This window comes from Microcebus murinus, chromosome 5 (genome assembly GCF_040939455.1).
Source record: "Microcebus murinus isolate Inina chromosome 5, M.murinus_Inina_mat1.0, whole genome shotgun sequence".
Taxonomy (NCBI): Eukaryota; Metazoa; Chordata; class Mammalia; order Primates; family Cheirogaleidae; genus Microcebus; species Microcebus murinus.
The window spans coordinates 6,991,760-7,006,419 of NC_134108.1; the positions used below are offsets into that span (position 1 = coordinate 6,991,760).

The window sequence follows — 14,660 nt, forward strand, 5'->3', positions numbered from 1 at the left end:
CCCGATTTCACCTGGTCTGGGAGGTCTTTCGTAACCTCAGCAGACCTGATGACTTCCCACCTGTGCCTGTCTGCCCAAAGCCCTCTCTCAGCACCGATAGGCAGTGTTCCTCACGCGCCTCCTTCTCTTTCTCCCTCCCGGAGCGCTGGAGCTCTCGGAAGGCGGGGACTGTGTCGCAGCACCAAGCAACGTGCCTGGTGTCGGACAACTGCATAGTTGCCTGAATGCTGAAGTGGGAAGCCAGGTGTCCTGGAGATATCTGTTCCTCAAGACGTTGCCTTCAGTTTTTGTCCTCAAGTAAGAATCCTGACTTCTAAGGGCAGGAGCCCTCCTGTCCGTTTGCTCAACTCCAGATCTGGCCCAGACGGAGTGAGAATCTAGGCAAAATGTCCCCAAGATTTTGAGCCAAAAGGTCTCTCAACCAGTAGTCACAAGAATTTGACTTGGAGAAATTCACACCGACAGTACCTTGTCAATCACATATTCTAGACAGTAAATTCAAAGGGCCAACTGAAGCTTGACATCTTGAGCCTACGTTTGCTCTGGGGAAAGCACACACACTAAAGTAGACTGCAAGTGAAGGTCTTCAGATCACTTTTTTCCCAGTCTCCCCAATCCTGTATTTCTTCTAGACCAAGACACATTGGTTTTCCACATTTTAAAATCTCTTAATTTGGGATGTGTCCTACAGCTGAACTGATAAGAAAGCAATGTGTCACAGGTTAAACAGCCTGTTTTCTCTGACTCAGTGGGATACAAAACCACTGTTTTATTTATTTATTTATTTATTTTTTGAGACAGAGTCTCACTGTGTTGCCCGGGCTAGAACGCCATGGCATCAGCCTAACTCACAGTAACCTCAGACTCCTGGGTTCAAGTGATCCTCCTGCCTCAGCCTCCCGAGTAGCTGGGACTACAGGCACACGCCACCATGCCCGGCTAATTTTTTTCTATATATCTTTAGTTGTCTGGCTAATTTCTTTCTATTTTTTTTTTTTTTTGAGACAGAGTCTCGCTTTCTTGCCCAGGCTAGAGTGAGTGCCGTGGCGTCAGCCTAGCTCACAGCAACCTCAGACTCCTGGGCTCAAGCAATCCTCCTGCCTCAGCCTCCCGAGTAGCTGGGACTACAGGCACGAGCCACCATGCCCGGCTGATTTTATATTATATATATTAGTTGGCCAATTAATTTCTTTCTATTTTTATGGTAGAGATGGGGTCTCGCTCAGGCTGGTTTTGAACTCCTGACCTTGAGCAATCTGCCCGCCTCGGCCTCCCAGAGTGCTAGGATTACAGGCGTGAGCCACCGCGCCCGGCCTCTTTCTATTTTTTTAGTAGCGACGGGGTCTCACTCTTGCTCAGGCTGGTCTCGAACTCCTTAGCTCAAACGATCTGCCCACCTCGGCCTCCCAGAGTGCTGGGATTACAGGTGTGAGCCACCGTGCCCAGCCAAACCATTGTGTCTTAAAATCAGTAGTGTCTTAGAGTCAACAAAACAATAGTTTCCATGATGAGGACAGCGGAAGACTGACAATTGATTTTACCACCCATTCTTTCCTCCTCTCTTTTGATAGCAGAACCCATGGAATTTTAGTTGGGCACACAGCTGCCTGTCAACAGTCACTTCTTCTAGCTTCTCTTGCAACTACGGTGGCCTGTGACTAAGACCTCAGTAGTGAGGTGGTCGTGGATGTCATGTGCTTAAGTTCTAGGTCCCATCCGTTAAGAGGAGATAGCTTGACGGAAGAAGATGCTGGTGAGCTTCAGCACACACCCTGTTACAGATGATGGTGGAGACACAAGATAAATGGAACCTGGTCTTGGGGGCCTGTGGAACAGAGCTGCCTTGCCAGAGCCAAGCTACTTACCTCTGGGGGAGGGGGGGTGTGTATTAGAGAGTAAATACTTTTTTCTTTTTTTGTCACTACGGTTTTTGGGTCGCTGTTTCAGCAGCGAGTTGTCCAGCAAGTTGACCTGGACCCTAAGTAATGCAGTGCCCATTAAGATGCTCCCTGAGCTAACCTTCTACACCTTAACCCTTTGCACTCGCTTGCTTTTTTCTCGATTCCTTTATTCTACTCGGGATTTAATTTTTTAAAATACCCCAGATTTTACAAAGCGCAGCAGTAGAATAAAAAACTGGAGTTTCTTTTCATACAAACTTATTTACTTGGATTTTTTTAATATTTCAAATTATTGATACATTCAAAGAGTAATTTAAATCTCTATAATTTTTGCTAACTGTGTCGAGTCACACTCGACATCTGAGTGCAAAGGGTTAAGACCCCAGTGACAGATTTTTCCTTATTTACCTTAACTTTTGCTGCTCCAAAAATAAGGCAGGAATATCAAACGTGGAAGATAAGAAGTTGTTATATTACAGCAATATGTTATTGTATGGTTCGTTACTGAAATGTTTCAACAATTAGTTTCTATACATTCCCACATTAAAATGGCTAATATCCGTGGAGCGTGTAATATTAGATTCTGGGCTTTTACATGGATTATTTCATTTAATTCTCATCAGAGCTCTATAAAGTCAGTACTTTTATTAATCTCATTTTATAAGTAGAGGCTCAGGACGTTAAAGATTAAATGGCATGAAGGTAGATAAGCCAGGATTTGAAACCAGACAATTGATTAGAGATCCTCTGTCCTTAATCCCCACCTAGCAGTGCTGAATGTGTAGAAAGCTTTTCTTCCAGAAAAATTCTTTACAGTTGATGGTCACTTCTATATGTTTGTAAATATACGCTTGACCAAAAATTGAATCTCTGTTTTATGAGAAAAGATGTGACTAAACTAATCTAGATTGTAAAGATCTTTCAGTTCAGGATTAAAATCACCGGTAATACGAGGGCAGTTTGTCTCCACACAGGTGTCACTGCTGACTTATTCCAGCAGTTACCGCCCTTCACTCAGCGATTTTCCGTGACACAGATTTGGGCCTGCGCAGCCGTGTTCGTCCCGGGCTCGTCTCCCGTCTTCTGTCCAGATGACAGATCGCTCATCTACACACCGACGCCACTGTTCACCCGGAGCACACAGGTGGCCACGCTCTCCCTCTTCTTTTCGAAAGCAATATCCACAGCAATTTATTACTGGCTTTCCTTATGTCCTCTCCAGTCTTCTCGCGGCCCGCCTAGCGCGATGGCTTCCGTTTACGAGATGTGAGTCCAAACAAATTTGCTTTCATTCAGGCCCCCATGTTAGCATCTTAGCACTGAAGGCAGATAATAATCACATATTTCAGGATCTCCGGTCAGTTCACGTAGATGATTCGGCATTTAAACACGTTTGTAGATTTTTCACTTATTCCTGGTTTTTCACTGTTTGTAGTGATAGAATAATAGAGCATCTCTTGACCTCATGTTAGCTCTGCGGATGTTGCATTTTCCTGGCCAGATCTCCGGTCACTACATGACTACAGAATTATGGTATGCTAGATTTTAACAAGACAATAAAGCTCTTATGGATTAACATGGAGATTGGCAATCTTTTTCTGCAAAGGGACAGATAGTAAGTATTTTTAGTTTTGTGAACAGTAAGTTCTCTGTTACAACCACTTAACTTTGCCATTGTAGTGTGAAAGCAGCCATAGACAAAATATAAATGGGTTCCAATAAAACTTTATTTGCAAAAATAGGCAGTGAGCTGGGTCTGACCTGAAAGCTGTAGATTGCTGACCCCTGAACTAGGGGGTCAGTGCTAGAGGAATTTATGCAGATACTACTAGTATGCCCATTACAGAGAGGAATACATTGAGGCATAGAAAAAAGCTAAGTAGCTTACTCAAGGAGGACACACAGTACCTAAATGAATCAGGAGGCTTGATACCAAAATTTGTATTTTTAACTATTATGCTATATTGCATCTGCAATAAGCAGAATATGATATTTATTTTATCATTTAAAAGTATGCTTTTATTATTTCATTAATAGTTCTCATGAGGCAGTGAGATTATGGCGGTTTTTACCTTCTTTTCAGCTATAAATATTCTCTTAAAATTAAAAATTGAAACCTTATTATAATACTTTTATAACAAAAAAAGTTTACTTTTAAATGCATGGATTTTAACTTAGACAATAGTGTACCTAGTTATTGACTCAGTATTACTGCCCCCTTCTCTTTCCTAACAGAACCCCCCATTCCCGTACAAAGCGTCAATGCACGTTCTCAGGGGAGCTGAGCCTGCTTCCAGTTGCAGAGGGAGGCCTGATTACCTAAGGGTAATGCTATCCTCTGTGTCAGTGACTGGGCATGTGTCCCACTTTGAGCCAATGAGCAGTGAGACTGCAACACAATTTGGGCCAACGAGAAAAGGGCTTCTGGGAACGTCCTTCGTTGCTCTTAAGTCAGAGATTCCTGAAGGAAATCTTCTCCCTCTCCCCTAGGGAATGAATGGACATGGTGGGCCCACATAGATCGATGCACCCACACACACACACACACACACAAGGGAACCAGTCCTAAGAGGAAGCTGCCCTGTCAGCAGGGGGGAGAGGGGGGCAGAAAGCCATGGTTCAGTGAGACTGCGGAGACCCCAGTTTGGCCAGCCCTGAACACTCTGTAACCAGAATTCCAGACACATGAGGCAGTGAATGTCCTTATTGTCTGAGTCCATTTAAGTTGGTTTTCTGTCACTTGTTGCCAAAAGCAGAATTATCTGAAGAATCCAGTCCAGAACAATGCTTTTGCTTTAATAACTGAATATTTCAGGCAAAATATTTTATAGTGAATAGTTTAAAAATTGCTTCAACACTCCAATTCACTCCGTAAAGATAATTTGGCATTAGTTTTAATGCTGAACGTTTAACATTCAGAACCAAGCAGTCTCATGATCTCTGCTTTTCCAAAGCACAAGTTCAATGCCCAATATCTTTCCTCCACCAACGAAGTATGAAGTGCTGAGTACAAATGAAAGTAATCAAGACCATAAAACCAGTCCGCCCTGTCCAGTGAATGAAAGGATTAATAGTACTTCCAAGCGAGTGAGTATGTTGCTACATTTAAGAATAAATCCAGCTGGTCTTTGATTTACTAACATCTTCGCCCCAGTGACGCAGATATTCTGAAAGACGACCCACTTTCTGGGCGTCCAAAGACCTTGGGAGACTAAAAGCCGTATCTTGGGTGGAATTCATCCAGTAAAGTCTTGGCAGCTCGTGTGCAGTGGCGGCTGCGGCTATTATTCTTTTACAATAACTCCTAGCTTTAGAGCCGTGCTTATTTTTTATTGCCAAAGGCTTACCAAATTGTGCCCATTCTGAGGTGGATACAGTTATGCCAGGTTATCACATATTTTGAAAAATGTGCTTTATTCATTTACATACAATTTATCATATTTACACATAATTCATATACAGTAAAATTCAGCAATTTTAAGTGCACACTTAATGAGTTTTGACAAATGCACGGAGTCATATTACCACTCCCATGCCACGGTACGGTAAACTCATCCACGGCCCCGGAAAGTTTCCTCACGTCCCTCGGAAGTCAGTCCCTTCCACCCACTCTGGGTCCTGGCACCCTCACATCTGCTTTCTGTCATGACAGTGTTGCTTTTTCTAGAATTTCACAGAAATAGAACCACACAGTGTGCTGCCTTCTGTGTCTCACTTGCCATTCTGTTTTCTCATACCTTTTATACCATCTAGATGGGGGATGCTGGTTTTGATTTGGAGCAAAGGGAAAAGGGGGAGATGCTCGGGGTAACATTTGCCTGTTTGGAGGCTGGTTGCCTAGCGATGCCGCCCCACTCGTAGCAGAAGAAGCCATCGCTCAAGGTTAAACTGCAGATGCCTTGTCCTTGTGTTTACTCAAGGAGCGGGATTGCTATTTGCTCTATCCGTCTCTTTGATCGTCCCTTAACTCTGCCAAGACACTGTTTGACAACAATGATGTACTCTATGTTAAAAGAGTACTTTATTCGTCTTTCTTTCATTAATTCAGCTCTCCTTACAATTCTTCCTGGTGCCTTTGTGAAACATTACCTCAAGTTGACATTTTAAATTGCCAAGGAAGAGAAAGACATTATAAATAACCATCTGTTATAAACATAGTATTCAGAGCTCCCCATGTGAAGGACTGGTTTCAGGTCAAGAAAAGATAGCCCAGAGACGTGGTATTTGACTTATTTTTTTACTGGCACGTTATCTAAACTTTATGAGCCTTAACTTTCTCATTAGTAGCATAAGGAGGTTAATACTCACTTCATTAGGGTATTCTGAAGATGCAATTAGATATCCCATGCGCGTGCACACGCACACACACCCCTGGAACACGGTAAGTGCTCAGTACCAGAGGCTGTAACATGAACACTGCTTTTTATAACATTTGGGAGGTACTTTACTTCCAGGTGACAATTCACTCGGCACTTTTCCAGTTAGTAAACTGTAACTAATGCTGCGATGCATAAAGGGAGATGCTTTTGAAGGTGCTCTGATGGGAATTCCTTCGTAAAGAGAACTGTCACAGAGCCTTTTCTAAAAAAAAATATAGGAACATATTTCTTTTTGTGTTGGAGTTTCTTAACTATGCCAGATGTATTTAATGTCAATTTGGCACCGTTGATCTCCCAGGCTTACGTGAGGGTAAATTTTCATGAACATACACACAAGCAAACAACACGACATGTAGAGAACCGTGCTACTCAAGGTGTGGCCTCCAAGTCAGCGGCATCTACATCACCTGGGAGCCTATTAACTATGTCTTGCCCGAGACCCAGAGTCGACATCACACTTCAGTCACGTCCCCAGGAGACTGGGGCGAGAAGCACCGAGAGTCAATGAACAGCAAGTCCCACCTGGACTGCTCACTCCAGTATTTAGTTCTTCCTGGAGCCCTGGGTTGAGGAGAAATTTGAGTCCTCCCGGGCTTAGGAGGGAAGAACGCTGCTTCTCTGCAGGCTCTGCCATGGGCAGGAGCAGGGGACAGCATTGGGTAGCTGCATTTCTAGCCTGGCAACTTCATAGGGTTGTTCTCACTAGGTGACTTCTTCATCAGTTGCCATATTTCTCAAGGAAAGCTGACCCTGATGAGAAGAGGAACTTACCTATCTTGAGTCCAACACTGTGCCTTAAGAGGTGAATGTGCCATCACTAATTAATTCCCTGTAGGCTCTGGTGTCTAGAAAATGTTAGTCTCTAAAAGTCTGTATGAACAAAATCTCGTTTGAGGATCTGGGGCATACTGTTCCGCACTCGAAGTTAGACTGCCCACGGGTCTTAGGGGCAAGCGTCAGAGACGGAGGGCTCAGCGGGGCGGGGAGGTAGCCCACCCGTGACCACTGACATACGCCCACGACCTTCCACCCCACTGCCCTGGTCACGGCCCCTTAGTCAGACAAACGCCAGTCCCAGAAGGGCCAGGAGCATGTGCGTATCTGATGTGACAGAGCTTTCGCCAGCGTCTCGGCGGAAGTAGTGCTGCCCGGTATCCACAAAAGAGAATTTGCCAAATTCCCTGTAGAGCTTTGGCAATTTTTGAAAACCTCCATTATCTCTTCAAACAAGAGTAGATTTAAAAAAATATGTACTATGCAAGAGCTCATATGATAAAGAAATACCTGTGTTAAAGTTATCTTGAGTGTTCGATGCTATTTGAGGTAGTTAAAAATAAATCCCCCATCCCCTCAGTGCTGTCCAATAAAAACATATGAGCCACATGCATAAGCTTATATTTTCTAATGGCCACGTTAGAAAAGAAATGGGAAAATTAATTTTAATGATGTTTCATTTAATCCAATCTACCCCAAACATTACCATTTCAACTGTAATCAGTATGAAAGTCATGAGGTATTTGACATTCCCTGCTTCATGCTAAATCTTTGAAACCCTTTGTGCAGATCGCTCGGACAGCACATCTTAGCGCAGACTTGCCACGTTTCGAGGGCTCAACTGCACTCTTCAGCAGGGGCCCCTGTACGGGACAGGGCGAGTCCCCATAACCTAGGCCCAGGGGCTGTTTTGGTGAAACATGGTGTGGAGGAGACATTTTGTGCTACTGGCCTGAGCTGGCCTGATGGAGCCGTCACTCACTCCCGCAGGACCGGGCACGCCGCCAGGAGCAGCAAAAGGGCCTCTATCTACGAAGGCCCACGAGGGACCCAGAGTGCAGCCTCGATGTTAGCAAAGGTTAGAAGGTCGCAGTGGTTGGTCATGTGTTGGAACATTTCTTCATTTCTTAAAAACAAAGCTGAGAGCATTTTTATTTTTATCTTTTTTTTTGGAAGGGGGGGAGGCTATTAAATTAAGGGAAGGAGAGAAGAAAAAAAATAAGAGAGAGCACTCTCATTCTGAAACTCATCCTAAACGCTTAAACTTGATGTTAGGGGACTGAAGGTCTCCAGTGGCACCAGTAATGTAGATGCCAGTAATCATCACGGAAAGAGAACAAGTTCTAAATATCACATTTTAAAAATCCCCAATGTCGGAAACTACGGTACACAAAACTTTTAGTTCCACTAATAGGCAACTTGCGAATCTATAAGACACTAGGTAGCCATGGATTTTTTTGAAGAGGGAGAGAAAGCTGTTGCAAGTGGATTAAAGCAAATTGTCTGCTATATCACAAATACATGTCAAAGCCACACACTCCGCCCATCACAATTCTCATCATCACTTCGTCTTAGTCCGAATGTATGTACTCCAAGGGAAACCGCACCCGGGTCCAAAGGGGACACGCATGTAAACACTGATCACAATCACTGGCGGCAACCCGGGGCCATCATCAGGAAGATGGAGACGTGAGACACACGGGCATGTGCTAATGACCATCACGTGGCAGTTGGAAGCAATGCACGCACACAGGAGCAAGTAGGGCAGACATTTAAAGCGTGGTTGAGCGGGAAAGTAAGCATTACAACAAGATCTGGAGTGGCACGGTGCCATTTATGTCACCTAAATACACATAGACAGTGTCCTCTGCATCATAAGGACACATGAATATCAAAGGGCGTAAATTAGACACATGGAGTGGGAACCTACAGAGGGACGAGCGGGGTTGGGGGAGGAAGGGAAGAGGAAAACAAGCAAAGTGAGGAAGGGCCTTGCATAGCCCCATGGTGACTGAGCCACGCACAGAGGGGCACAGTTAACTCTGCACCCAAAGGACAAGAACCCAAACGACTCACAGAGGCACTTAGATGCCATCTCAGAATTTCCTCCATCTTCAGTGCTTCTGGATTTGCCAAATATCTAATTTTGCCTTCCTCATGTCTTACCCAGAAAGCCCTTGATTTCACTTGGGAATGCTGAAAAATTATCCAAAGAAACTCAGGTATAGCTGAAGAGTCCTTCGGCTGAAGATATATATAGCTGAAGAGTCCTTCAGCTCTTCGTAAGTGGCATACCTAAGGATATAACTTTAACTCTGAAAGCTCCTACAGTAGTTGCTCAACAGGGGAAACACTTTACTTGTGCTCCCAGGGCAGTGGCTCCTCTCATTACTGAGCATGGTTCCTCTCATTACTGAGCATGAGGATGTCCGGTTCATGTCCGCAATGCGAAGACTGCCCACATGATGGGAACTGTGCTTTTCATTTCTGCTCACAAAGTGACACAAATTTACTGTGGTTTAATAATACTTTCCAATTCATTACTAATTACAGTTGCATTTACTTTCATCTGGAAAAAAGTACATTTTTATCCAAGATGTATTAATTCACTCTACAGACAAGGCTTGGTTGTAAATGGTTTGTGGATCTTTGTAGCAACTCCATAGTCCCTAAGGATCTGTGGCCCGCTGGACAGACTGGCCACATGATTCTTCCATCAACTCTGGGGCTGAGGTTACAGCTGCTGGGAGACAGGAGCGTGTGAACAAGAACACTGCAATCTGCTCTTCCTGAGTTCCCTCTCTGGTCACCCTCCATGCCCATCACTAGGGAAGGTGACAAAGCTTTGCTACACAAGAAAGATTCCTCTAGCCGAAAAAATGTCCTGAGTTCTGACTACTTCCCTAACATTCCCTAAGTTATTCTGGAAAGGATAAAGATTCTCTGCTCTTTAATGAATCCTTTATTTTGGCACCTTACAAAGACTTCCTATCAATCCATTTCCCTTGCTGTATGGAAAGGAGGAAATTATATTTCCTTCCCTCAAATAGTACCAAAGTCAGAGAAAAATGAAAACAGAGCAGGTCCATATTACTTTTTCCAAACCAAGTAGCGTAGCCCTTTCTGCACGTGTGGGCCAGTACAGTCTGTATGAGTGGGTGGGTTTGCACAATCAGCACCCCCAGGAAGACGCGTTGCTATGCCAACAAAACCTAGATGTCCTTCATCCACCCATCTATTCGATGGATCTTAATTTTAATTCTTTCTAAGGGAGGGAGGATTCATCCCATGAAAATTGAGCACCTGCTATCTTTTAATACCATATTCCTGGATGAGGCCTCAAGAGACTGGATCTCAATGTGTTTTCTCTGTTACTATTTAGTACGAGTTCCTCCTGTTTCATCTGCGTCAAAGGGGCACATCTGTGTACACCGATATTCAATCTAGCTCTGGGGAATTTAAATGGATTTAGCTTTCTTCCCAGGCTGCATCTCTTTTCTCAGGATTATTTCAGGAAAAAAAAGGCAATTTTCCTGGTGGGTCAAAGATCTAGCAAACAGGACTGTCATGGAAACAGCAGCTCTGGGCCATGAATAGCGCCAGGAACTCCAGCCGGGGCCCTGGCTGCAGAGGGCTCTGGGCGTCCTGTGCGCTGTCACCTCCGCTGGGGACGACACTCACAGAGAGGGGCACGTTCTCATTTACTCACAGCAGGGAAGCACAGGCATTTGGATCGCAGAACCCGATTATGCCAGAAACACAAGAATGGGCAAGATGGCAAAGGAACAAAACACTTGAAAAAGCCGATAGAGTGTGAAGGTTCCAAAGACGGTATCAGAGGGCCATTCCCCCGCACATGCTGAAGACGGAAAAAGGAAAAGCAAATTCGCTCCTCTCGTCTGTTAGAGAGGGACCCAGAGCTAGAATAATTGAATCAGGTGCTTTCACAATTCTCACAAAAGAGAGCAACCAGTATTAACAGAATAAAGTAAGCCTGCGTGGGTGATTTGTTTTGTTTTACATTTTAATTTTGTTTGCGATACCAGCGGGTCTTGGGCTACGCTAGACGAAAGCAAATGCTTCTCTGTCTACCAAGGGCTGCTGGGTGGGAAAAGGGGACCCTTGTTCCTAAAGGGCCAGGGGAACCCAGCCTTTGGGAGGGGAATGCAGGATCCCACTGGTTTCCAGATTACATGACTAAAGCATGCCTGAGTAGCTCTCAGCATTGCTTCGCGGAGCTCAGATCTCCCCTCCTGGGTCATAACCCACAAATGTTAGAGTCGGAGACGAGGAGACAGGGCTGATGTCCAGTGCAGGGGCCTGAAGGTCAGGTCCAGGTGTCAACATGAACGGCCCTCATGCAGAAGCCATCACTAGAGGGGCCAAGAACTGCAGGCAAGAACTGCCTTCAACTGGCTTGTCCGCGATCTCGGCCACCTTACATGAACTTTGCCTAAATACGATACCATTTACATCGCGGTTTTAACATTTCTATGCCCTGACATCACCATGACAGTTCTGAGACAACTTTATAAAGTATAAAAATGGGAGGGAACCCAATTCTAGGAATCACTACCTAGATTTTTAGTAAAAGTCAACCCCTTATCCTTGAATATTCCTCCCCTCAATTAGTAAGGCTACAAAAGACCAAACACCATTTCCTCCTGGTGAAGCTGCTCTTTTTCAGTCTGCCCGCTCTTTCATTTGAGAGTATACTTTTGCTTTCAATAATAATAATAATAATAATAAAGCCTTTTGTTTGCTTGGCTTACATAGTGCATCCTGAATTTCTTTTTCCTGATGATCACCAAGAAGCTGGAGAAACCTCCACTCGGAGGCAGCTAACACATAGACCTGCCTGTGAGGTTTGCTGGAATCTTAGCAGCGGGGATGACAGAGTAAGTGAGAAGGGAAAGGGCGGTGGCTCTGAGCCTAAACAAGCAAAGGGACTTGCTCCTCCAAGTGGAGAGGCCAGCCCGAGGGCAGAGGACACACTAGGGTCTTCTGCGAGCTGGCTCTGCTGTCTACGGCCCAGGTACTCGTCTGGAGGATGGGCTCTCAGCGGCAGCAATCTCTAGAAAGAACAGGTACCAGCCACGAAAGGGGGTGCCAGCATCCAGCTTTATGACAATGAATGAGTGAAGACTTTTCTACTTTCTGAGGAAGGAGCAGGCAGAGAGCAAGCAGGGGCCCGGGGCCCAGTCAAACAGGCTAGGGCTCAGGAGCCGACAGAGGACTAGAGTAGGAACCAGGCATTGAGGGAGAAGGGGCTGGGGAAGGAAGCAGAGGCTTGGCAGGCACAAGGCACTCAGCAGTTTGCCTTTGGTACTGGGAATAGGCCAGCAAATTCCAGGCCACATGCTCCAGTTGGGCCAGGAATCCCAGTTTGCCAGAGACACTTTCAGCGTTAACTCTGAAACCCCCAAGTTCCAGAATTCCTCCCAGTCCTGGGAAAACGGGGACAGGTGCCCACCCTACTAGACACGCTCTGGGTGCATTCCCTGTCCTGGGTTCTGTGAATACAATTACTCTTTAGTAGTATGTCCTCAGACACCAGCATTGGCTGGATAGGATCGAACAATGAAGTTTACACAACGCTAACGCTGAGTGCTTTCCTTTCACAGCTCTAATGAATATTTGTCAAACTTTAACTTGTATTAACAAGAAATAGTTAGGATTCTGACGAAGGCATGACCCAGTTATTTCAAGAGGGGATCTGGAAGATGAGCTTGGGTGCGTGGGAGGCACAGCTCCCTGCGGCTCCTCGCTCAGACGCTGCTCCGCGGTGAGGCATCGCGCAGTGTGCGTGGCTCACTCCAGGATGGTAATCTCAGTCTTTAAGGCACATGTAACTTGAATTTCTAATACCTTTAAAGCCACATAATGCTCTGCAACATCCTCTCCTCAATATTTACATGGGTTAAATGACAGTCCATTTACATGGACGATGTTAGGCTGAATTTCCTTTTGTGAAAATATTAGGTAGATAGCAAGGGATTCCAGGTCTCCTAGGGACGAAAGTGGGTGCCTTGCCTTAGTGTGATTGCCCCACCTGGGAAGAAGGAGAAGGGTGGGCCCCTGTCGTGGCCCTGCCCCACCTTAATTCTGTCCCGAGCGACTGCCACACCTGGGGTAGGAAGGGAACACCCTACAAATCTACCAATGAGAATATAGTGCATCAACTGCAAAAGAATGCAGAGGACTCTCTAGCCCACGGGCCAGGCTGCACAGGTACAACAGAGTCCAGAAAGTGACCTAGAACACCCCACATGCATAGTAGGACTCAGGTCATGCAACTCCCAACTGTCCAGTCAAAGTGGTTCCGTGGTGATGTCCGAGCCACTTGGGCGGTCTGGATGCTATAAAACAAGACTGAGACCACTATCAAGCCCTTCCTTTGCTTTCCCTCGGCTGTGACAATGGGTCCTTTCGTCATCTGTGGCATATGTATCACACACTGTAAACCTATATCTTGTTCTTGCTCTACAATCCTATCTTTCTCTCCTCAATAAACCTCATTTTCATGCTTGCCTTACTTTGGTGCGTCTGGTCATTCTTGAGCCATGAGCGCACCAAGAACCAACATTTCAGACCCCTGAAACCCAACAAAGGGAACTTAGTAGTCATTACATTTGAGAAAGGAACTCAGAGCCCTTGACATGCTCTCGACATAACAGTTTATCAGTGCTGCTCTTAGGACTATTTCGGTGTAGCATAAACAGTTCTCACAGTTTACGTCACATAGTGTTATTTTTAAAAAGTTAAAGACACAGAAAGTAAAGACAGCCATTTAAACATAGCCCATTTATAGAACTCAGGCTATTTCCAAAAATATAAAGTATGAGTAAATTAATGATTGGCTGCAAAGGTCCATTTTGCGTTGGGTATATCAAGTGTCCTGACATTTTTTATGCTTTTGAGACTATTCTAAATTAAAGCGAGTGTGATAATATGCATATGCAGTCATCATTTTTGAGATGTTTTAAAGATGAGGGCTTTGCTAGTAGAACTGGCACCATTCACTGTGCAGTGAAAGAACGAAGACTTAGCTCCGTTAGGGGAAAGCACTGGACGTGTTCCCAGTGACTTTCTTTCCAATACCCTTGACTATTTTTGAGACTCACACCTTTCCCATTCTGACGCAGGACTGCCCTGCAGACCCTTCTGCCACTGCCTGGGCCAAAACTATGTTCTCTGGAGCTTTTGAAATGAATTTCATGCGGAGAAATTTCGAATCCCAAGTCTGAGATAACAGCTGGACACAACGGTCAACACGGACAACATCATAATTGGACTGAATTACCATACGGCCCCGAAGGACTTCACAAAAGTCAGAATCATGGTGCGGTTCCTCTTTCGGAAGAAAAAACTTGTTTATAAAAATCCCCCTTTGAAAGGAAATGTCACAAACAGATATTCCCAAAGCTGGAAAGCCCCTTTCGGAAGCAACATTGGTATTTGTGTGACAGTTCATTAAATTATAGAAAAGACAGTAGCCATTAAGAGTTGGAAGTCTCTCTGCTAACTCAGGTAACCTAAAAATTAGCAAGACACTTCTAATGAGGTTTTAATCTTCTCTGTTTTTGAAATATTTCAAAGAATGGGA

General features: G+C 44.9%; 1 protein-coding gene across 1 annotated transcript in view; it reads right to left on the reverse strand.

The window, feature by feature from the left end:
- The window catches only part of SLC22A3 (solute carrier family 22 member 3), a 98,725-nt gene that overhangs the window by 18,165 nt on the left and 65,900 nt on the right, over window positions 1-14,660 (reverse strand). The gene's annotated exons all lie outside the window — the stretch shown is intronic.